At 35.7% G+C, this 26323-nt stretch overlaps 1 protein-coding gene and 1 long non-coding RNA gene across 4 annotated transcripts in view; one reads left to right on the forward strand and one right to left on the reverse strand.

Moving 5' to 3' along the window:
• The window catches only part of LOC140636612 (uncharacterized), a 38299-nt gene extending 13248 nt beyond the window's left edge, over positions 1 to 25051 (forward strand). Inside the window, exons 3-8 of one of the 3 annotated variants that reach the window (XR_012033835.1) lie at positions 6022 to 6179; positions 7188 to 8511; positions 8625 to 8657; positions 14090 to 14178; positions 22769 to 22850; positions 23687 to 25051. This is a non-coding gene — a long non-coding RNA (uncharacterized lncRNA). Of the gene's footprint in view, positions 1 to 6021; positions 8512 to 8624; positions 8658 to 14089; positions 14179 to 22768; positions 22851 to 23686 lie in introns of all 3 variants that reach the window. The other 2 variants (XR_012033834.1, XR_012033836.1) reach the window with 2 other exon arrangements.
• The window catches only part of LOC140636377 (uncharacterized), a 499328-nt gene that overhangs the window by 282855 nt on the left and 190150 nt on the right, over positions 1 to 26323 (reverse strand). The window lies entirely within an intron of this gene.

The raw sequence follows: 26323 nt of genomic DNA on the forward strand, positions 1-26323 counted from the left end.
TGTATGCACTTGTGAATGATGGTCACATTCTCTGTGTCCTTCAGTTTCATTATCCAAAAAATAAGATTAATACTACAAACTCCAGCAAATCATTCATTTAACAAATATTAATTGAACATCTACTCTGCCAAATGCTATGCTAGGAATTTCAGATATGATAGTGAGCAAGACCTATACTGTATTTGGGAGCCACTATACATGGTGATTTAAACTTAAACTTAATCTTTAATTAATTAAAATTAAGTAAAACTAAAAATTCAAGTCCTCAGTCGCATTAACCACATTATAGGGACTCAAAAACCACATGTGTTTCACAGCTACCATGCTGAAGAATGCAAAATAGAACATTTCAATCAGATAGCTGTTGATATCAATCTTCCTGGAGGTTGCATTTTAGTGTGGGAGACAGACAACAATTATTCAAATAATTTGATTAGAGTACTGATACATGCCATTAAAAAAAGCTAAAAGTGCATACCAGGATATCTAACCAAGAGATATAACCTAGTTTAGGGATTTGAAAAGACCTCCCAGGAAAGGTGACATTTCACCTGAGATCAAAGGATGAGAAGGAGCCAGGGAACAGTGTGGGAAAGAAACTTCTGAACAAATGAAGGCATGTGTATAAGCCCTAATAATGAGGGATTTGAGAGGAAATCAGTGGCTGGAGCATAGGAATGGAATGGGGACTAAAGGTGAGTGCCTAGTGAGCTGAAGGGGTGAGCACAGGCTGCAGCAGGTAGAACCATCCTAAAATCAATGAGAAGTGATTTAAGGATTTAAGAGAAGACCAGCATGTCTGACTGGTGTTTTTAGAAATATCACTCTGGTTGTGTATTCAAGCAAGAAGTCAGCAAGAGTCTTGGCTTAGCCTGGCTCTATATTAATAGACCAAAAATCAATTCATCTGAAACCAATTTTCTGGAGCAATTCACCTGAATATCCATTTGCCAAGCAGCCAACTCACCAAATTTGCCATGTCTATCAATTAACTTCTGAGGGAATTTAAACCTATGAAAGATGTGGAGTCAGCAACATCTACCTGGACCTGGACCTGGACCTGGACCTCCACCACAGTGATTGAAAAGATAGTATCATCGACCGGCTACCACAAGAGCACCCTCTTAGACTCAGGAGCAACTTCTTTGCCATTTAACCTGGCATACGCTACCACCTTAGGAGCACAAACCTTGGTCACAAGCAGTTAAATATCTGTCATGGCGCCCTGGCCACTTAGGTGCCAGGATAAACCTTACAGTTTTAGAACTGGTTATTTTGGCCACTCCAAGGGCAAATTGTTCTGCTGCATGGTTTAAGGACTTTGGTGGATTAGTGTTTCTAACTGAAATCCTCTGAGACTGTCAGAAATAGATGGAAAGGATAGAGACAGCCTGTACATGAGAATGGAAAGCCAGCCAGTACTGGGGGGAGTTTGCTTGGCTTTCTGGCAAAAATTGCCCACCTCTACCGAAGATAGACAAGAGAAATGATGGTGGAGTTAATAAAACATTCTACCTCATAAAGGGTTGTAGGGTGATTAATTTATTACAAGTTTCTACAACATGAAATAGTTTTCTTCTAGGGGAAAAAAGGCAGTATTAATATACAAGTCAGTAAATTAGCAGTTTAAGTTCACAGCACAGAGCTGAACGCAGATTGATGATTTTTCAAATAGCCTATGGTAATGATTATGACTGTGAGTAATGAGGGGAAAAATAGTATTTTTTGGATAAATTTTGTAAACTTTTTCAGCCTAGAAATGCAAGCATTAACTATCAAGATAACTTATATCTAGATAAAAATAAGAGAACATTTCAACAGATATTCTGTTCAACTTTTAATACAAAAATAGATTTTCTGTGAAATTAATTTGCACAATATTTACAACAATCAACCAGAGTTAAAACTAAAACCAAATTAAAGCCCTGAGCCATTGCCTTTGTTTTCCAAGGAGGAGGAAAGAAAAGTTCTCACAGATTTTAAATACCTTTAAAAATTAATATTGGCAGTCTTTAATCTATTTACTTGACACTTTCAAGATTGCAATTAAAGAAGCTCAATAAATGCATAATAGACACAGGAAAGGACTAAAAGTGACATTCAGCCCATGAGATCTCTTTCAGATAGCAACAAAAAGAAAAAAAAAATGATGAAGGTCTAATTTTGCTTTCACTGATAGCCATTTTCTGAGCCCTTGAGAACCAGAACATTAGCATTTATAATTGTTTGGAGTATATCTTGCAGTTCAGCATTTCAAATTCACTCTTTCCTATAACTGAGGAAAAATGGTTAATAAGTTAAATTAAAGGGGTCCACTGTTTGCTTTTCCCTGGCATGCCACCATGGCCTTGCCCATTTCTGCTTCTTTGGTTCCCTGGAACACCCTACACAACATGAGACATATGGCAGGTACTTACTGAAAAATGTGTGGTCCTGACTATTGTAACCTATAAGGTAGGGCTCTCAGCACCTATTATGGTGTTTCTTAATAATGAGACCCGACACCTGCTCCCCCTATATTGCGGCAACTAAAATTTTGCCCATAGGTTTCAATGACTCTAAAACCTAGAAAGGCCAAATCAATTATGTATCAGATAATAATCTTCACCTGTGGCTCTGATTACATTTATATAAAACACTCCCTATCTTTCTATCATAGTTTCTCCTAAGAATCTCTTAGCTTCACTACCATTTTAGTTTAAGCTACCATTTTAGAACCAAGATCAAGTAGTGATTTTCAAACATGAAAAGCAGCAAAATAATATTTTAAAGAACATATTACACTTTATTATGTAATCCAACACCAACATTGTGGAGGACAACTTCAGGAATTAAATTGAATGGTGACTTTGATGTATTGGTATCCACAGTCCTATACAGGATGATAACCAAACATTTACAGAATCCGCCCAATTAATTTAACAAAATCATTTAGGATTCAGAAAGAAATTAATTCCCTAGGAACTATAAGCTAAAGTGATGCAGGCTATCACAAGAATCTAAAAAGGAATTGTAAAGAATATTTAATGTAATATAGAATCAAAGAGGCAAGTATTTATCCCTCTGTTGTCAAATATAAACTTGGATCTTTGCTCAGAATTACTGTAACAGGATTAGTAAAGAGAACTGCAGAAGTAGTAAATTCATTGTATGCCTTGTAACCAATCTAAATTCAGTGTGCCACCACCTGTAAACATGAGCAATAGATTTCTTTTTTTAAATGACCTGGAAAGTATCTAACAGGCTATCCTTGGGGAACTAACACTTTTTGAACTAATTAATCATCAGATGCCACTGCTGCTCCACTCCACTGAATATGAAAAAGCAGTTATTGGACAACAAAAAAATTATCTAAGAAAAGAAAGTGTTGATACACCACTTTTGGAAGGCAGACTATTCTGCAAACAACATTTCCAAGTCACATTCAAAATCTTCATTTTAAACTGCAGAAAAGGATCATAAATATTTCTCTACATTTTAACAGTGAGACTAATTCAAACATTTTTATTTCCTTAATACTTTAAAAGAAGCATGGGTCAAGCTACATAATGAATACTAAGAATATTAAAGGAAAAGGTATTTTATAGTGGCTAGAGCCCTAGACTAGATGGAATTTCAAAGGAGACTGACTTCTACGTTGGGCCTTACAATGAACCACCTTCACGACTCTGGACAATTTACTTCAGCTCTGTTTTTTAGTCTTCCAAGGTATGAAATGAGAAGGTTAGACTAAATGATCTTTAAGATCCCCTCCAACCCTAACCTTCTAGGAAATGTCAACATTTTCAGAAGTACTTTTTCTTTCACATCTGTACAGTTTTGTCAATATTTAGGCTACTATATAAGAATTATGGTTTGTATCTAGCATTTACAATCAATATATGAATTTTCATTATTATTTAGCTAAGTATCTCTGAATCCTGACACTGTCTATTCTCTCATTTTAATAACAAACAAAGCAATCGTTATGAGAACAAGCAAGACTTAAGAAGGTGTGCTACTAACCAGAGACAAATATCAAACTAAAGATACTTTGAATATATTATAAGCATCCTCTTCTCTGGACATTTTTCTTATTCACTATATTCTTATGGTCTTCTAGTTATCTTCAGAATACTAAGATAGGTTTAACAAATGGTGGATGCACAAGAATTGTGCCATTTGTTATAAGAACCTGTGAAATAATAACTCAAATAATTGTTCAGCTGTTCACTATAGGAAGCTAACAAGAGTACAGTACAGTGAATGCACTAGGTGCAAAAATCTGAAGACACCTGCCAACAGAGCAATTGGAAATAAAATCCATTTGCATAATAGTCATTCTCTGCCAACAAGGACATGAATAAGGAGAAAACTAGATGCAAGTCTACCCTAAACAGTAAAGGAAACATTAAACAGTAAAATGCATTCAAATGACATATATTTTCTTGGTAACAATAAAAATAACTAATGTTCTTCAAGAATTTACCATAAATTTATAAGAACTGTGATAAATACTTTAAATTCTGTATTATAAAGGTTAGAAAGTTCTCATTCCCCATATTCCCTTGTATCTAAAATTCTAGATGCAATTGAGATATTAGCAATTAGATGGCATGACACAAATTCAGTACTTATTTAAGTTGAACAGAGACTTGATGCACAAGACAACCATTTTTTCTGGGTCAGATCTAGTAACTGTGGTGTGGCTCTGAAGTCTACAAGAGTTTTGATTCCCCAGCCTTCTAATTTTAGTAGAGTTTTCAATTTTCTTGGCAGAACTATTCTGAAACATTATTCTGGAAGTCTCCCTAGAGGCCCAACCAAACTCCCAATCCTCCCAGAATTCCAACATTTTCTAAGCACATAATTCCTTTCACTTGATTTCTTTTTGCTTTAAATAGCTAAAGTGGTTTCTACTGTCAGCAACTGTGCCTTGACTAATATAGGCTGTTATCATTAAAAAATGGTAGATGAAATACTCAAAAATGAATATCTGAGTCTGCTTAAAAGAAGCGAGAACCACAGGATGCCTGGGTGGCTCAGTGGTTGAGCATCTGCCTTGGTCTCAGGATGTGATCCCTGGTCCAGGATAGCGTCCCACATTGGGCTCCCCATGGGGAGCCTGCTTCTCCCTCTGCCTGTGACTCTGCCTCTCTGTGTGAATAAATGGATAAAATCTTAAAAAAAAAAAAAAGAGGTGAGAATGTGGCTACCAAAAAGTGTTGAATATTGGTAGACCATGGTTTCTAGTAGTAAAACAGATACTTCACTTGCCATCTATGGTGACCTGGAATGAAGTGCCTATGGAAAGTACAACTGTAATAAAATAGTAGCAATTTCCAAAACAGTATGATGAGCATAATAATGCAAGGATGGTCATGTAGATTAGTTTCTGTAACTGCATTGGAGATGTACAGGAAGAAAACTAGAGTCTAACATAAAGTCTTTGTTTAAGCCATAAGCAGAAAAAAGAAAGTTACTTTGCCTTAAAAGATTGAATCTCTTATCTCTACTGTCACAGAGCTGATGAGCTAAATCAAAAGAATCTGATCCTTTAGTTGCTGAATTACAATAAAGTCTTACATTTCTTTTGTGAAAACTAGAAACTTGCTTAGAAAAGAATAGAACCTTGAAAATTTGGTGACAATTGATAAAGATGATAATTGTGATCTTTCTAATATCTTTGAGTACACAACACTCCCAAATCCTACCAAATCTATTGAGTCAACAGCGACCTCCTACCCTGACTGGTGGGGCTGATTCTACCTTGCATGAAGAACTGGAAATGACCCAACTTGAGGCTGCTAACTTTTAATTGAATGCCAATTTTTTTACATGCCACACCATATTTTCTTCCAGATCTGAGTCAAATGTCAGCATGTCATCAGTTAGTTGTCTGAAACCTAAAATCATTGGTGACTTAAAATAATCTGGTGGAGGCGCTGGAAAAGTCTTAGTTATACATCAAAGGGGAAATTCAAGACTTAGAAAAATGTTGAAGTGAATTTATCACATGCAACCACCTCCTATTTTTTCCAGCCCAGAGCACCCTATCTTCACAAAGACATTAACAACTGAATTGCCTAACAAGCACCAATCTCCTCAGAAAGCACTGTCATAACTGTCCTCTAAAGGCATGGAGGAAGGAGCTATCTCATGTTGCCACTGAAATGAGTTTCTTGACTTCAGCAGGCATGGTAAGATGCAAGGGTAGCAGAGACTTAATTACAAAAGGTAAAGAGAATACTGTTACCATGATAGGTATTAGGGCTAGAGGGACCATCAGAAGGAAATTGACAATGACTTATTAACAATAGGATCCTTATAACTAAATAAATGAACAGCCTTATTTGGGCTATATAATGAAAACCTCCATGTCTGGTAAATAGACTTGACTAGTCATCCTAAGAGAAAAATTACAGCCTCTCACATAGAAGGCAAGGTACTGATATAGAAGAACCTATGATGATATCACCTCTCAGTCTTCCCCAAAGTAACTGCAGCCATTTACTTCAGTGACTATACACTGAGCAAGGAGAAATACTCAGATCTTTTAAAGATCTGCAATATGGACTCTCAGATAAAATTAATTATTGGGGACCCACTGTGATCTACTAATCAGAGAAAAGGCTTATGGTAGTTATGTAATATATTAAGTTTTGGCCCAAGCCTACCTCTCATTCAAGTCAGTGTGTCTGAAAATTTATTCTGTAGTTATTTCCCTACTTCCTGAGTGTTACAGTAGAAATAGACATTCTTGACAGCTGGCAAAATTCCAACAATTATTCCCTAATTCATGGAATGGGAACTGTTGTGAGTCATCATAGGTGTGGTAACCACCTTGCAAAATTCTCCCCAATGACTTCTGTTAACTGGTATTCATGGCTTTGTGTAGCACCCTCCTACACCATATTAGCGTTAGTCTTTTGACTAGTAGAATGTTACTTTCAAGGCGAGGTTATAAAAGACATTATGGGAGCACCTGGGTGGCTCAGTGGTTGAGTGTCTGCCTTTGGCTCAGGGCCTGATCCCAGGGTCCTGGCATGGAGCCCTGCATCAAGCTCTTTGCATGGAGCCTGCTTCTCCCTCTGCCTCTCTCTGTGTCTCCTATGAATAAATAAATAAAATATTTGTTTAAAAGTTAAAAAAATAAAAGACATTATGGCTCTAACCTTCTTTTCTCTCTTGTATCACTTGTTCTGAAGGAGTTACCTACCATGTTATGCAGAAACCCAAACAGCCTATGGAGAGGCTCATATGACAAAGAACTGAGCCATTTGAGTAAACCATCATGGAAGGGGAACTGCTGATTTCCTGACAGTAGGACAGGCCTTGAACCAGAGCTATCTAGTTGAATTCCTGACCTAAGAAAAATGTTCTCAATTTTAACTACACATCAAATTTACCACCTTTAAAACTATACATGACCCTGGCTCAGATTCCAGAGTCTGGTAAAAAGATCTGGGGTAAGACTTGGCTATCTGCAATAAAACAAAACAAAACAAAAAGGTGTTTTGGTTTTACAATTAGGATATTGAATCACTGTTCCATACTGATTTATATTTCAGCTGGTCCCAATTATTATAGTTTTTGTAGCATTATTTTTGTAAGTTATTTTAAATACAAGTGAGAATAAGGCAAGAAATCAGTCATAAAGAAATAGATCACTAAATCACTTTAATTTATAAAAGGAAGTCCCTAGAGCCGTGAGAGCTGTGTCTAGGATAACACAGGGAATTTCACTGTATTTTCTCTTTATTCTTCCTCCCATCCTCAAGCCATCTTTACTTGGGTGAAATCAGGGCAAAATTAAAGCTTAGGTATGACTTTAAAGGACAGAGATAACACATGGCTGGCTAGTAGAGAGATGAAAACAGAGAATGACGGTTCTTTGCTGTGACTAACAACTTTGTGCATAGGTTTAGGACTCAGGTGTCTCTCAGTACCTGACAATCCTCTCTGCTCTGCCAGGCTGTTATCGTGCAAAGTTTCCCAACCACAAAAAAGAGTCAGCTACCACAAATTGCTTCATCCTTGGAACAGCTACTCAATCTCATATTCCTATAATATATGACAGGCTCAATAAGGTAACATCTGGGAAACCTACATTTGGGCTCTGATCTATAAACATCCTATTGCAGGTATAGACAGCAGTAACTCCTAGTTTAATCTAAAAGGAAATCATTCAATTCCATCACCAACTATTATAAAATTTAATGGGATTAGGCAAACTCTAATCAGAGTTTTAGGCAAGAGATATGGAAAAGAAATTATGATTAAAGCAAGGATTGCTTTAAGCAAGAGGCCTAAGAATTTAGCTCTATGTGTTTTTTCAACCCCTTTCCCAACACAGTACTGCCTTTCTGAGATGCTAAGGGCCCTAAACCACCACACACCCACTACAAAGCTGGGATCCTATTTTGGCAGACCTTCCCTGCCTTGCCATAGTTCAAATTCTTAATAAATCCATTTGTTTTAAGGGATTACAGGTTGCTGATCAATGAAGCCATCTTGCAGGAAGGTAACACAGTAAGTCGTTTTCAATTATGAACTTCAACAGAAATGCTTAGGGAATGTTATACAGGAAAGTTTACTTATGAAGCTAATGAATGGAAATTGATGCCATCTTCTATCTTCTTAAGCCCATACCACTGGACTACCAAGGTACATAGCTGGTAAGTAATCACTCTCATTTTTATAGCCTCTTAGCTTAGTTTAAATCTGCATTTTAGTTTTCAATTTTTCAAATCAAGAATTTTTCTAATCTGGAAAAGCACATCCTCAGGTAAACGTGTCTTAGCCAACTTGGATTCATAAGAAAATACCACAGTCTGGGTGTTTCTTAAGCAACATAAACTTATTTTCCTACATTTCTGGAGGCTGGAAGTCTGAGATCAGGGTCCCAGCATGGTCAGATCCAAATGAGAGTTCTCTTCTTGGCTTGTCAATAGCTGCTTTCTTGTTGTATGTTCATTCACATACAACAAGAGTTCCTTTGAGTGTGTATAGAGAGAGGGAGAGCAAGGTCTCTGGAGTCTCTTCTTTTAAGAATACTAACTCTATCATGAGGACTTCATTTGATCTCATTAAGTCAATAACCTCCCAAAAACCCCATCTCCAAATACTATCATAGTGGGGGGCTCATGGCTTCAATACATGAATTCTTAAGAGACAGAATCTAGTCCATAGCAGCAAAGTAAAAACTTTCCAGTAATTTATGCTATCATGATTACACGCACAGTCCAGTATGGGAAATAACAATGTTCATTGTGTTCCCACTTGCTAATCTTTTCCTCATATTTTTAAATTGAGCATCAAGTAAGCTTCCAGGATTAGCTCTGCCTCTCCTCTACTCGTATATATTCAATAAACACTTGAATTGATTTTAAGTGCTCATATTTAGTATAAGTTTTCCAAGGATAAAAAACTATTTTTCAAATCTTTTAGTAAATCTCCACAGCATTGGGTTTTGTAGTTTTTATGTAGTAGATGATTAATGAATGAGAAATTATTCAAAGAAAATTACTAATTTTTCTACTGTGTCATTTTCAAACCTTTTTTTCAATAAATATATATATTTATTAAGGTATCAAGCACTGTGTTAGTACTGAGGAGAAAAAAAATTAATAAAATCTGTGATAGATATCTTCAGAAAAAGAACTATTAAATAAAATGGAGACAAAGTTGTGATAGACATTGGTAAGGAAAAGTAGACTGACACATTGCATTGGGGGCCTGATTTAGAACAAAATTCAGAGCAGACTTCTTAGAAAAAGCCATATTAGTAGAAATCTGAATGATGAGCAGATGATAACCAGGCCAAAGGACAAATTCCAAGCAAAGGGAATAGGACAGGAAAAGATGCTAAAGCAGTAAGGAGCTCAGCCAGCCCCTATGGGTAAATGAAAAAAGAACATGTGGCCAAAATGAGAGGGAAAATGGATTATGATGAGGCTGGAGAGTTATATAGGGACCACTTATCAATTCAGTTAGAGGAGTTTAGATTTATTCTAAATGTATTGTGCAGACATTGAAGAGCTACATCAGGGAGTGCTGTAGTTTTAGATCACTCAGGGTTGCTATATGCAGAATATGTTGATGGGAGAGAGGAAATAGACAATCAAGTTTGGGCGCTTCCAAACAAGACAGTTCAGAGGAGAAAAGATACTTGCTTAGACTACAATGATGACAGGGGATATTTGAAAACGTAGGCAGATTCAGGGTATATTTTGGAAATATATTCTGGAGGAATCAAAAGGGAGATGTAGAGCTTGACACACATTTGCTTTCATACAATACCTACAAACAGTATGTGTTTTCCATAACTGCTAAGACTCACAAAGATATTTGTACGTCTAATTGCCCCTTTACCCTTTGTCTAATTTGTTCATTTTAAGTAAAAGCTAGATTTGCTTAACTTTGTGCAACAACCAGCACAGCATGATACCCATATTACAGTCTCTTAAATTCACTTAATAAAGTTCTATCTAACAAGATTCTGGGGTTCTCTGAGTCAATATTATAAATATTGAAGGAGGGTGTCACAAGGGACAGACTTTTATTTCAGTTCATTCTCTTTAAATGGTATTTTTTCCCCAAAAGTTAATATCATTTTGAGGAACTAGAACTGGAACCTCGTAAAATTAACCTCAAAGACAAGCTTCTGGCAACCACCAATATTCCTAACATCAGTGAAACATATCTCTAAATTTGTAATGAGAGTATAGCTGTATATTAATGTTGCAAATAAGATTTCTATATGAAACATGTAGGACTTCCAAACATACATAGGATGCATAGGATATGGTCACAAAACTACCTTTGAATATGGAAATATAAAACTCCTTCATCCTAATCTATATAGTCAGGAAAAACATAAGAAAAAAATAGTGTTAAAGTCATATAACATCCTTTAACTTTAAAAATCATGCTTTCTTTCTTCTAGAATGTCAACTGAAAAATAAATCAGTTGAGTTATATAGCTGCAGATATTCTTCTTTTCTGTTTTCCTTGCTAGAAATGGGGATAGATTTTTTTAAGAAGAAAATAAGAGGAAAAACCTAGTCAAGAGGAAAGGGATTCCAAAAGGATTTATATATATATATAAAGATCATATCTTCTCTATCAACTCACTTTCCTATTTCAACCTTGATCATTTTCTTCATGGACAATAAGCACTAACCTAGTGTAAAATAGTGTAGGAAGAGCATGTGCATATATGATGGATAAAATACAAGCTGCACCCATTTGGGGTGTTTTTATCATTAACTGCTGTTGCATAAACTGAACATACAATGGGCTGTGACACTGGATAAATCATTTGTTTCCACTTGTTATTGATGACATTTCATAACTCGTTTGGGGCTCTGCTTTGCCCCGTCACTCGTGAGTTATGAGGTCATCAATCATGACTGGGAATAAATGATTTATGTAAGTCACCCTATTGTATATTTTAGATACAGTATACAATAAAACACACACTATTGATTTCTAATATTGTTGCATTACGTTTATCATGTGTGTTTGCGAGACTGTGATCTTATGTCATCTGCTGCAACTGAGTATGAGATGTTAAAATAATTCATAAGAAAAGAAATGCACAAGAATGATTCAGAGAATTTCTGTTTTTAATTAATATCTTGCTAAGGCAATTTAAAATGTCTCCTTAAATTATAAACACTGTATCCAGCAAAGGGAATTGTAGTTAAGACCTGAAGTCAATATATAAGGCCATGATTAGGAAACAGAAAAGTACTAAAAGAGATCCTTTGAATAGAGCATATGCTATTCGGATTAACCTACAGAGATACTGAAGACAAATCTCCCAATAAGGAATACTGTACTGTGTGTCACACTTAAAAGGATCAATGGCTTAGTAACAAGAATGTCATGGAAATATGAAAAACTTCTTTCAGACATTTTTAGAAAAGAAAGGTAGAGTGGGGAACAAAAACCCAACTTATTCCTTTCACTGATGAAAGCTTAGAACCTTTAACTCTAACTCAGGTTGAATTTGCAAAGAATCCAGAAGCAAGTCTAATGAACATATTAATTGAAAATGAACATAAAGTGGTCAGGAAAATACTCTCGTTTGAATGGAATTCTCTAAAAGAATATAGCATCTTAAAAGATTGGAAATTTTTTCTTTTGCTTCCTTCCTATTTCATCCCCCAACTGACTTCCATTTCTTCCCCTGATGAGCTTAAAACCATAAACATGATTTTTTAAAAAATAAAACTACAAGAAAATGCAAAGAAATTTGAGGGAGGCAATCAAAAACATATTGAAAATCAAACCTAGAATAAGAGCATCAAAAATCCAGGAACTTTCAGCTATTTGCAATTACAAGAGTAATTGCTATTTTAACATGTTTTGCTTGTTCCAAAGAAACTCTGGTTCGTAAGCTGAAATTCAAGGAGTTTAAATCACAGCGAAATCTTTTAGGAGCTGATCAAGACTAAATATACAATCAAAACAACCTATTATCTACATATTTTAGTTGATTAAAAAAATAAGGTACGGCTCTGAGCCGTGCCACGCAGAAGTTGTTGACCAGCTGTGTTCAATTCCCAGTGATGATAAAAAAATAACTATTTAATCTGAAGTATGAAGAATTTAGGTCAGATATAAAGAAAAAATTATTTTTCTTACAGAAAAGTATTAGACATTGACATTAATATTGAGAATAGTTGCAGAATTTTCTTTGGAAATTTTTAATAGTAATTTCACTTTTTAGAATGGTTTTAAGTTTGTCCTAATCTAATGGCCAAGGGTTGTATTATAAATTCAAATAACTTCTCACAATTCCTTTCACTGCTTAATTCTATGATGATACTAATTAATTGAGAACCCTGTTTTATAGAGCAACAGCATAAGAGGGCTGAGAATTTCAAAAGCAAGTGTCGGTAGCTTTTATAATTAGTAAGGTGATATATTAGAAAGTGAGTCAGAAGTCCACGGTTTAGCTAAAAATCCCGTTTAAGTCCAATACTATTCAGAAATATTTTGTTTGGGGGTTTTCCCCTAGATTTTTTTTTCTATTTGCTTCAATTAAGATTTCTTAACCTATCGCCTTGAATGGGCTTTAAGGGAGTTTAATATCTAAAATTGTATTCAAAAAATTGTGTATGATAAAAACATATGTATGTTTCTGGGGAGAGAGCTCATGACATTATTAAACTTTATTCAGAGACCAGGTCTAGAAACAAAAAATTTTTAAATTTTAAAAAAGATTACAAACCACTGATTCAAGAGGCTGTCATTCACAATCAAGTCTATTATCCATCTTTCCAAATCGCTTATAAAATTAATCCCATTTTTTAAAACTTTATTCTTTCATCCTGCTCTCTGCCTTTTTCTCCCCCTCCTCCCCATCCCACATTTGTCGGTCTCTCTTTTATGACCTTGATTCAGTTTTGCAATTGGTCAGAATGAAGTACTTAAACTCAGTGGCTAATTTTGATATCTTTCAAGTGCCTTTGGATAAAAGCTTGGTTGTAAGTTCAACAGTCTGAACTTACTAACTAAAGTCACTTTTTTTCTTGTGTGCAGATATCAGATCTGCTTTCTCCCCACACATAATCAAAAGAGTAGCTGCTACTTAAATGTAGCAACTCACATACAGAATCAGAACAGTCATTTAAGAAAAAAAAAATCCTCTTCTAAAACTCAGAGTAAACCTTGTAATGTTTTAATTTCCAATTTTATAGTTTTAATGATGAAATGTGATGAGATACAGGAATATTATCATTTGATATAAGGAGACTACAAAGAGAAGCAGACAGTATAATTAGAAGGCATCTTTGCTGATATATATATAGAAAGTGGTGCATGATCAAGTGAGGATATTTTTTGGAAGGAAGGGAGAAAATAAGAAGAGAGGGACAGAGAGAGGGACAAAAGAGAAAGTGGATATAAACCTGGTTTAATCAGTTTAGAGCCGTTTTAATGAGCTTGCTCCCCAAGCATTAGAAATGCTGATGGAGCCATAGCCTATACATTTGGTCCTGTACCAGGTTGGGTATGAGGAGACTGGGGACTTAACCCCAGCTCAGCTCCTGACTCATTGAGTGACCTCAAGCCAGTTAACCCATCTGTTGTTTTTCAGAAGGTGATGACTTGGAGACTGTCTAGCGATTGCTGTGCATTAATGGGGTGACAGTCAGAGGAAGACGCCTGGGGCAGGAGAGCTTCAGTGTAAGGAAATCAGCCTTTACTGCTCTGCCCAATCATGTCAGCACTACTGCTATTTCAGGGGGCTTCCTGCCATTGTTGTTCCCTGCTCCGGAACACCCCATGCTGCCAAAGCCACTGCAGGGGGTCACCTTTAACAGACAACCTCATTTTCAAATTTCCAGACCACTAAATCAAATGAACCAGTGCAAGGGTAATTTTTTTAAGGTTGCCAGAGAGATGCATAGAAGAGTTGCCTATCTTGGGAAGAGAAAATTAAAGCAAGAATCTCACTTTGTGAAGATTGGAAAAGAAGGTAGATCAGAAAGCAGCTTCTTGAGTTTGGGAATTATTTAGATTTTAAATTGTGTTTTGCTCTACATCAAATTGGATTAGATTCCTTAAATCTTCTAAGACTTTGATCCAGCCCATTCCACATTTACAAATTAAAAAGCAGCTTCAGCAGTGAAAATCATATAAGATACAACAAGAAAGCTTCTAGGGGCATACAGGCAGATTTAGCCGAAAGGCCCATCCACTTGTGCAGTGTCTCATACCAACATGTTTGCACTTTGACCAAATATACTCAATTCCTATAATGCTAAACATTCTTCAGTGGAGAGGCATGCATTCATAAAGCAGCTGTAGATCTAGATTCCTTTATTTCTGAATCCAATAATAATTTATTCTATAGGAATTAATATCCTTAGCATAATTAAGAAAAACAAAATTACAGGGCACTAAAAGTGTTGCACAAATGCAGATCAGTTAAAATTTTTACCAAAATTTTTACCAAAGCTAAAATAAACGAGTGTCATATATTTGATAACTTGACATGTCCAGGACAACTAGACTCATCCTAAATAATCATGCAGAAGTGAAAGCAATAAGGGAAAAAGAGAGGAAGAGGGTCAAACATTCAAATCTAAAAGTTAGACACACCAATAAATGTAGCTGTGCAGGAATTTAAAAAAGCAGGAAGTTTAAGCCAAAATATCATCTATCCCAACTCTAAAGATTTGACCAGGCATCCCTGAAGAAATAAAAGGATCATCAGCTACCCCCAAACAGAATCATTCAGCATAGCACACTCCAGCAGCTTCCCAGTGCTGCAATGTGTGTGCAGGGTTTCATCAACAGAGTTTGAAAAGCACCGCTATTCTCCAGATAGTGCTCACTACATGAACGCTAACATAAATCAAAAATACTGGCGTGTGTTCCCTGTACTCACTGCAGCTTAATCCGCTTACTCTAACCCTTCCCACCTTCACACAGGGTCATCTCTCCATGTAACCGACATATTCCCCTTTCAAAAATCTTTTTTTTTCATGAAGGTTTATAAATGTCTTATTGATTTTTCCACACAAGGCCAGTCAACTTCTGACTTCACAAAAGGAGTTGAATAAAGTGGCTGAACCCACTGCTGTTTCCCTACCTACATAAGTAAAGTACCACTACAGTTAATTTTAGTCCTACCAACTGACCTAGTCATAGGATAGACATCATCAGTCCTGGGTACCCAAAGGACAAAGACCCTTTTGTGATCTTGCCTGACTACAAAGTTATAAAACCATTGGCCAAATAATTGGTTGGCCTGTTTGATTCTTTCCGCCACCCTGTCTCAGCCCTATATGATGGAAAAAAAGAATCTTGGTGCAGCTTCTGAAAACTTTTTTTTGATAACTGATTATTTTTTCAGCAAATCAGTCAGAAAAGATTGTGTCATGTATCTTCTTCACTTAAACATTAGAATTAAGAATGTAAACTTTAAAATGTTTTTGTCTTTGATCTCATTCATAATCTTCCACAGTTTTTGAGAAAATTATTTATTCTCTTCTTTTAATTATTATAGATTACTTATTATTATACTATTATCATAGGTTATTAAGATTTCATGCTACTTCATAGCTTTAATTCTTAGTTATACTATTTCATTCATAATTTCTTCTTAGTTTCCTTTTTCTTTCTTTAAAGAAATTAAGAATTTTCAGGGGATCCCTGGGTGGCTCAGTGGTTTACTGCCAGCCTTCGGCCCAGGGCGGGATCCTGGAGACCTGGGATCGAGTCCCATGTCAGGCTTCCTGCATGGAATCTGCTTCTTCTTTTTTTTTTTTTTTTTTTAAGATTTTATTTATTTATTCATTAGAATACACAGAGAGGAGAGAGAGAGAGAGAGAGAGAGAGAGAGAGAGAGAGGCAGAGACACAGGCAGAGGAAGAAGCAGGCTCCATGCAGGGAGCCTGACGTGGGACTCCGATCCTGAGTCTCCAGGATCACGCCCTGGGCTGAAGGCGGCGCTAAACTGCTGAGCCACCCGAGCTGCCCTGGAGCCTGCTTCTCCCTCTGCCTGTGTCTCTGCCTCTCTCTCTCTTTCTCTCTCTCTCTCTCTATCATGAATAAATAAACAAAATCTTTAAAAAAAAAAGAATTTTCAAAAATGATCTTGCATTGAATATTTCCTCCTGTAGCAACTGAACAGTATAAGGCAAAAACAATACACAAATTTTATATGCATAGAGTGGGAAGTGGTAAATAGGCTATACGGTTGCAAAGCTTCTACATTTTACTTTATTTTATTTAAGATTTTATTTATTTATTCATGAAATAAATAGAGAGAGAGAGAGAGAGAGACACAGAGAGAGAGAGAGGCAGAGACACAGGCAGAGGGAGAAGCAGGCTCCATGCAGGGAACCTGACGTGGGACTTGATCCCAGGTCTCCAGGATCACACCCTGGGCTGAAGACAGCGCTAAACCGCTGAGCCACCCTGGCTGCCCAAGTTTCTACATTTTAAAGTAATACAATATTAATGCTAATTAAACTGTGAAAAAATAATGATGTACATTGTAATTCCCAAAGTAACCATTAAACACATATAAATGGAATTTTGAAAATCCTAAAAACATTTCTATAGTAGAAAATAAGACAGCAAAGTAAAAACAGAATAATAAAAATCAGAGGGGTCAAAATGGAAGACAATTTTTTTAAAATGGTGACCTAAGTCCAACAACATCAATAATTACATTTAAGTGTAGGCATGTTAATTTCAATAAAGAAACAGAGATTGTCAGAGTATTTTTAAAAAGCAAGACCCAAATCTATGCTGTGTATATGAGATGAACTTTTTTTTTTTAAGATTTTATTTATTTTTCATGAGAGACACAGAGAGAGAGGCAGAGACATAGGCAGAGAGGGAAGCAGGCTCCCTGCAGGGAGCCCAATGCGGGACTCGATCCCAGAATCCGGGGATCATGACCAGAGCCAAAGGCAGATGCTCAACCGCTGAGCCACCCAGGTGCCCCATATGAGATGAGTTTTAAATACTAAGACACAGATAGTTTAAAATTAAATGGATAGGAAAAGATGTACCATTTAAATAATAAGTATAAGGCTGGAGTGGCTATCATAGAAGTTTTATTGTAACAGACAAAAATAAGAAAGCCTACATTCTAACAAAAGGAGAGTGGATAAACCACAATTCAACCATGCAATGAAATACTAGCTGGCAATAAACAGGAACTGACTGCTGATACACCTGAGTATGTATATATCTCAAAAACATGGTGAATGAAAAAAGTTCTGCACAAAACTAAACATACTATGTAATCCCATTTATGTTCTATTCTAAAACAGGTAAAATTGATCTATACTGGAAAATATCAGAAAGGTAGCTGGTTTTAAGTGGGTTGGGGCAGGGATTGACTGAGAAGGGACATGAAGGAATTTTCTAGGGTGATGATAGTGTTCCACAGCATGATCCTAGGGATGGCTATACAGGTACATACAATTGTCAAAACTCAATGTACACTTAAGAATTGTGTATTTTATTGTATGTAAACTTTACACAAAAGAAAAAAATGTAAACAAATAGAACACTCACTAGTGACATGCATGCTAGCTATTAGGGGAAAGTGTCTGATGTCTGCACTTTTATTGGAAATGCATCAAAAAATAGATGAATGAAGAATGTAGGAACAACTAAATGAATAGATGTGTGACAAAGCAATAGAGTAAAATGTTAATAGACGACCCACCTAAATGGTAGTTACATGAGGATCACTATAAGATTCTTTCTACTTTTCTGTATATTTGAAATTTTTCTAAACAAAAGTTGGAAAGTTACATATTAAAATAAAAATATAAGGGGGAAGTGGGAGAGGTGTACACAGAGGGCTAAATTGTATCTGCTTTATTCCTGAAAATGAAGAGACAAAATGGTCTGAAGCAAATAGAGCAAAACATTATGATTTTAAAAACCCTAGTATTCATGGGTATTAGTTGTATTATTCTCTTTTCTCTTTTATTCATATTTTTCTTCATGCTTGAAATATTTCATAATTTAATTTTTTATAAAATATAAATGGAATGAATGTAATGCATTAGAGTATGAAGGGCAATGGACTGAGTCCTGAGACCTGGCATTTTAGTACGTGCTTGATCATTAAGAGCTATGAACCTAGTGCAAAGTGACAAAATCTCTCTGAGCCTCAATTTCCTCGTTTGTAAAATAGTTAAATTGAGTTGATACATTAGAAATTTATTTTCATTTCTATAATTCTATAAACCTAAGATAGGCAAAAATAAATAAAAGTGTATTTTTAGGAATTGCTTCCTAAGAAATGTTATATGTAAACCAAATACTCAGAGTTAATCATACAAGTAGTCAGAGATAATTTTGTGCAGAAGGGAATCACAACATTTATGTTTTCACTCAGCCTATATTCAAAAAGTAATATATAAGTAGGAGGAAAATCGTATCACTGAAGAGGCCAAAGCCTTGAAAAAAAAGAAGCAAAGTTTAGTTTTTAAGACATAATTTCTACTATTTATTCTTCTAATAACGGGGTCTTGAGAATTCCATTTTAAGCCTCATTTTTTCATCCCTACAATATGGGGATTAGAGTTAATGACCTTTAAGAACACTGCCAGTTCTAAGATTCTACAATTAGAATTTTATGTGGGTTAAATATCTGTGAGTGTATATTACTAGACTTTTGCCTATCCTCCCACATCCACTAGTACTTCCACCTAAACATCATACATCAAAGGTAGGTAAAAACTTTGTGAATAGTGTGGCTTTTTTGAAAGCTCTACAAGGGGCACCTGGGTGGCTCAGCGGTTGAGTGTCTGCCTTTGGTTCAGGTCGTGATCCCCGGATCCTGGGATGGAGTCTTTCATCAGGCTCGCCACGGAGAGCCTGCATCTCCCTCTGCCTATGTCTCTGCCTCTCTATATCTCTCATGAATAAATAAATTTTTAAAAATAATCGAAAGAAAGAGGAAAGAAGAAAGAAAGAAAAAAAGAAAGAAAGAAAGAAGAAAAGAAAGAAAGAAAGAAAGAAAAGAAAGAAAGAAAGAAAGAAAGAAAGAAAGAAAGAAAGAAAGAAAGAAAGAAAGAAAAAGCTACACAATAGAACTGTCACTATCAAATCCCACTAGATAGCTAACCAGAATTGGTGTTGTTTGTGATTTGTATGCAGTGGGCAAATTAGTCTTGCAAAACTATTGGTATTAAAATTTTCAATGCAGCATTTAGGGATGTAAGCACAGGGTACTCCTGAAGATCAAACAGCATGCTGCCATGTTACCTATTTTAATACCATCTCTTGGATCTGACATCATATTTCACATGTACACAGAGAGTGTACATAGAACAAAGAAAAAACAGAGGCAAGAGAACTTGATGTATTAAAGTTGATACTTACCTGCTACTTGGTAATTCCCTATCTCTTTAAGGAATTTATTTGAGCTTGAAATACTGTTTTTGGTTATCAGCTAAGACATTTAAGACCTGTCTTTCTGGCCACAAAATAAATCTTATGTCATCTTTTTCCAAAACAAACAAACAAACAAGTAGGGCAAGGGGAGGAGGAGATCCTTATCCTTGAAATTCAAGTACCTTTTAACTCTTTACCAATGCAACTTATTCACAACATCTTCACAATTACAATTCTTTAGGAAAGAAAAGGATGTCTAAAATATAACAATTATTGCTACTTGTCTTAAAAAAAAAAAAAAAGACAGTTTGTCCCTGTTTCAGCAATGATATTCCCAATCATTTCTTATTCTGTGAACATCTTATTTTGATTAAAAAGTTACTAAATCCCATTTCACAGGGCAACACTTTTTTTTAAGATTTTATTTATTTATTCATGAGAGACACAGAGAGAGACTGAGAGACAGAGACACAGGCAGAGAGAGAAGCAGGCTCCATGCAGGGACTCGATCCCCGGGTCTCCAGGATCACGCCCTGGGCTGAAGGCAGCGCTAAACCGCTGAGCCACCGGGGCTGCCCCCAGGGCAACATTTCTTACCTGAAGACAAATATTTCAAAGTTTCTAATATAATCTCTTTTCTCAAAAAGTGAAATGTTTGTCCATGTAAAAATTTATCTTTCTGGAAATAGAGTGCCATTTTGAGACTTTTGCTTTGTAAATAGATTAGGAACAATTTCTTCTTTCTCTTCTCTGCTTCCTTCCCACTTTCTTAGTCGCTTTATCTTTCTTTTCATTTCACATATCATTTTTTTCTTTTCTTATACCTAACTTATGTTTATTGCTTCTCGGTGTCCTAATATGGTTAACATTTAAGTCTTCCCCAGTGGGGTCTAGTAGGAATGCATTCCATTGTGCAAAAAAGCTTTTGCTAAGGAAGCTAAAGAGGAAACAAAAGGATCTGAAGAAACAAATCTATTTTTCTGTCATTATGTGCCTGAAAGGAACCTGCCACCCAGAAGAAAATCTATTTAGTTTTACAGTATAACTAATTATGCATGAGTTTAGACCAGAATCCCTAATGTTCAAAGAAACCGTATTATGCCATAGAGTAGAGCCATCCTTCATTTTTAAGAATTGACATAGGCTTTAGGTAGCTATAGAGCCCATTTACCCATTGTACATAATAGTTTTTTGTAAGCTGAGAAACCAAAGGCCAATGAAGAATTAATAGTGGCTACATTCAATAGGTGTTAGGCAACAATAGGGGAACCTCAGGTTTGTGCTTAATATTCTGCATGCCCATGTCTAGTTAGTCTAAATGCTCTTCATAAAAGGTTTGGATGCACTTCTGTACCACTGTTTTTAAGCCCCAAGAAAGACTTAAATTTAACAATAAACATGAACTAAAATGGCCCAGGGGAAGAAATATCATTTTTGTTTGTTTCTTAAGAGGCAGGCAGAACCAAATTAGTTGGCTTTCCCAGAACCAGTCTGTAAAAGTGTGAAAAAGAATGTTAATATTTCTGTGAAAGGGAGGAAAGGGGACATATTCTCTGTGTTTCTCAGACAGCTTTATAGACTGTCATGGGATGAGGTTCGGGAAGGGAGGTTGGGGGGAAATGGAGAGCAGCATGAAGACTTTTATTCTAAGAATATTCTAAAGATCAAGAAGTTTCTAGATCTTTAGAATTAGAAGAACTAAAACTTCAGAACTAGAAATTTCTAGTTTTTTCATCCAAAAACTACATGAAACTAGATTTCTAGGTTACTCAGAAAATAGATGAAATTATTGTCTATTTCCTATCCCATTTCTTACAGACATAACCACTTTAAAGAAAGAAATCCTGCTTCCTTTAATATAAGAGTGTGTAGGAAATAAGTTCTGTTACCTCACACAGAGCACTTCTAAACCTCTCTATACTCAAGTGAATAGTAATAATTTCTTTATCCCATTACTTGGGAGCAAAAAAGAAGAATGAAGAATGAATAAGAAGAAGGAGGAGGAGGGAGGGGGGGAGTAGATGATGAAGAAGAAGAAATGTTGGGTGGGCTACAGGGCCTGTGTATGTAAGTGAGGCAAGAAAGTTAGACTTGTGAATTACTTTTCTGGGTGAAGTTGCCAGATCTCTTCCATGTTTGTAAATTCATGCTAAATAGTAACTGTCTTCCTGATAAATTGTGTGGCCTGTTATCTAAAAGCAGTTACTACTAACTAGGTATTCTATTTTACCATGAAAGTAGAATCCACTAAGATTTTGGGGTTTTTTTTTTCATCCTTTTATCATTGGATTCATAATCCTTTTACTAGACATAATTCTCCTCCCTCTTTCTGTGTTTACAACCAGGTCCAAAAGAGGAACAAATAAGTCATGTGAAGGGAAATAACTATGGATTTCTAAAAACAAACATGGCCATTCTTAGGGAAACACAGAATCAATAGATCATTTGAAATGTACCACTATATTTTAAAGTGAAACTATGCTGAATAATATTTTTTAAAGTTAAATAAAATGCATCAGGAGCATTTGTAGTCCAAGTAGATTATTGATGAAGAAATAATTTCCTTCATGTCATAAAATGCTATTTTCCAAATAGAATATGCATTTTCCTGGTATATAACTATTCCATCTAAACAATATCTTTTCTGAAACATGCTGTTAATAGTGGTTGTTGTTAGCAACTGTGTTTAAAAATTCTAAAGACACAGGTTAATATGTGAATTAAACTCTAGCATAAAGCTTACAGAAAATACTAAACATGTCATAAAAGATAAGAAGCTCATAATGGAAGAATTAAGCACCAAAATGCATATGTAAACACCTCTTTCTTTTTTCACCCATATGGACAAATAGAATATGGATAAATATTAAATTATATTTTTATTGTCTTCTGATCACAGGTCAGCTGATTGCTGAGTCATGGTGGCTTTGCTCCCAAGTGGCAACAGAGAATAAAAGAACTTTTCAGACTCTCATCAGGAGGTACAATCTTCAACTCACCACTATTTGACCCAAATTAAAAGCTGGATTCATAGAACTGTAATTTTTACAGAGCTATCCAAATTTTATTATGTCCCTGTATTTGTGATATCTGTCCCTGGGTTAAGTTAGACCAACAGACATAACCTGAACCTTCTCCTACTGACCACCTGCAGGACTTTTCATTGCATACATATAACTAATTTTTCAATGTCAATTGTCAAGGAAAGATTGTAAGTTTGATGAGAGCAGGGGCTACATCTCTTACATTACCATTCCACACCTGTTTCAGTGCCAGATAACTCACAGGAGACACACAAAACGTAACTATTGAATAAATGAACAACCCTAGACTTGCTTTCACTGACTTCCTTTACCAAGATATTATATAACGTATAACATATTAGTGTGCGTGTGTTGACTATAGTTTACAGTTAAGAAACATATTTCTCTGAATTACACAATGTTCTATGAAGACCAAGGAGTCAAATTTCCTATGAGCCTGTGTATCTGGAATAGTTGCACATCTCCTGAAGAATACGTTTCTTTTCTTGATGCTGACTCTGTGCATCCTGGAATTAGTTCCATCTTTGTGTTGGCTGTTAAAGAGCTGAGGACTAAACATGTGGCCCACAGGTAGCCAGTATACAGGGCTTTAGAGTGGGCATTTGGTTCCATAGTTACACTACATGCTCCACCCTTTCCCTTCCCTGGCTTTCTCTTGGCTTCATTTCCCTCTCATAGTTTTAGATTTATGGTATGTATCTTTGTAAGCCACCTAATTTCTTTTTGAATCAAGGTGGAATGCAAGTAAATTGATTTTTTTTCCTTTCATGTAGAAGTTAATAACTTTGCTGAAGAAAAGAAGAGCCAAAGGAAGACAGAATACAGACTTTGGCAATGTATGGCTGATTTTAAGAGACCTTCGGGATATCTTGTGAAGAGGAGATACTATTTCTATCCCACATTGTATAGTTTCAGTTTTATGTACAGCACAAGGCAACTGCACAATGTCAATCCTTTTTATTATGTTTTATTAATTATGTTAATACTTACAACATATTTAAAGATAAAAAACAAAGGAATGTAACTGGACCAGAAGTAGCTTAGCTTTTACTTCTGGTCAGAACGTCAGGAATAAGGAAAATGAATGAAATTATAAAAATATATGGAAAACATTGGTATCAGGTAAACAGAATGACTTCTTGTTGTTGAAATATGTTTAAAGATACAGGGTCCCTTCCTATTCCCATACTCCTTTCTTTCACAAGGTAAATTGTCAATTTTTCATAAGAGGTAGATCCTCAGGAGACAGATAAATAGACCAATGCTAGATAAGAGCAAAAAAAATTTCAGCTTTTCTAAGAACTAATACTTGAGTTGAATAGTTTATTCAGAAATGCAGTTGCATTGAATCATAATCTGACAAAATTATGGTAATAGTTAATCTGAATACAAAATGGCCCTATGTTGTTATTGCTACCCATTCATCTACATATCAAGTACATTTAACTAAAAGGAAGAAACAATGACATAGGAAAACACACACACACACACACACACACATACATACATACACATACACATTGTCATCTGCCCCCAAATAGCAAAGACATCTCAACCACAAGAACCTTGCCCATCTCTGCTCCAGGTTCAGGTAGAGAACTATCGTCAGTCTATTTTAGTACTCCTGTTTAAATTCTGTACGTCTTTATAAATGCAGTTATCATTACCATTGTTGCCTTATCACTCTCCATGATTGCTCTCTTTCAGTCAAGTACAAAGGCAGCCTGAATATAAATGTTTTGTCATAAAACTGCTATTCAAATAATAAAAAAGGGTTATAATAGTACTAAAAATAATTTACCCCCAAGGCTGCTGCATAGACTGGCAGTGTGCAGACTGAGGGGCACAAAACACCTCTAGCCATACTCTCACTATCCTCTGAAGTCTTCCACTGCATCAGAACCATATTTGCATGATTTTAAAGATAATTTAGATGTCATTATATGACTGGGATATCTAGAACCTTTTTAGCATTAGATTAAAAAAAGATACAAGTTATTTTAGTTATTGCCATTACTGCACTTAAGAAACGTGGGGTAAATCAGAGTTTATACCTTTCAAAGAGAGTTACTTTTTAACTAGTTTTGGGTAGATGGATAAATATGTAATGCATATATGTATACACACATACAATGTACACACATAGACATACATATATCATACATACACATACAGGTTATAAACACATCTTATGTAGACATATATCTATATATTATATACATATATATACAAATATATCATACAGACATATTATGTATACAGGTGTCGTGTGTACATGCATGCATATAAACACATGCATCCTATATGTCATATGTAAACACACACATATAAAATCTTTACATTGAAAATGCTTTTGTTGGCATCAGGACTGGCTATGCACTGCCACCCAGGGGCTGTCTACAACATTTTAACACTGCTATCTTGCCAAGAGGCATTCAAAGTCATTACCGAATGCATCCTGGACAGTCCTTCATGGTAGCTGTTAGCATTCCCGTTGCATATTCCAGTAGCTTTGGTGTCATTTCCCATTGCATGAATGCACATTGCAAAGAAAGGCAGAGAAAAGGAAGAGAGAAAAGAACGCCAAACAAGCAAAGGACCACCTAGAAGGAAACAAACAAATTACACTGACAAGGCTGACAGGGGGGAATAAGAAAGAGAGAAAGAGAGGAAGGAGGAGGTTTATGGGCTTCATGCCCACTGCTCTTGGTAAATATCCCTCCTCGCAACAATAAAGACAAATAAAGTACAAAGAAGGGATAAAGCAGAAGATTACAGACCTGGCCGGTGTTTGATAAATGGCACTCTACTTCACTCTGCTTATTGTGTACTTCATACCTCACTCCTGAATATGGAAGAGAATTTTATTAAAGATTTAGCCACGGTGGTGGTGGTGACTGGCTCACAGTAATTTTCCTACAAAGTAGTTTAATCTATCACAGGGCAGACAGTGCACCTTCTTACCATGTATCATATCTGTCTATTGAGTAAGTGCTATCCAAATCCAATTTCTTTTCATTTTTGGAACCTGTGATGCATATTCAAGATACACTTTCGTTTTGTCTTTGTCCTAAATTGGGCACTGTATGAGATGGGGGCAGAAGGAGTGCTAATAAGAAGAAAACCTGCATTCTGTGGTTTCCATATCAGTCTGGTCATTTTTTGTATTTTACAAAAATAAATTGCATAATTTCAATAGCATATAATATTGGTCACATGTGGAGTCACCAGGACCTTTCATATTTATGGGTATGAATATGAAGCATTGCACCACTGATTATGGAATGAACTTAGAAAATCATTACAGTCAAGTTCCGGTTTTGAGCTTTGTGGAGCACATAGGGGTTGTTCCATTCAATAATGAGATGGCTCGTGCAATAATAGGGAAACTGTTTCGACCAAAATCATTC

This window comes from Canis lupus, chromosome 7 (genome assembly GCF_048164855.1).
Source record: "Canis lupus baileyi chromosome 7, mCanLup2.hap1, whole genome shotgun sequence".
In the NCBI taxonomy this organism is placed as follows: Eukaryota; Metazoa; Chordata; class Mammalia; order Carnivora; family Canidae; genus Canis; species Canis lupus.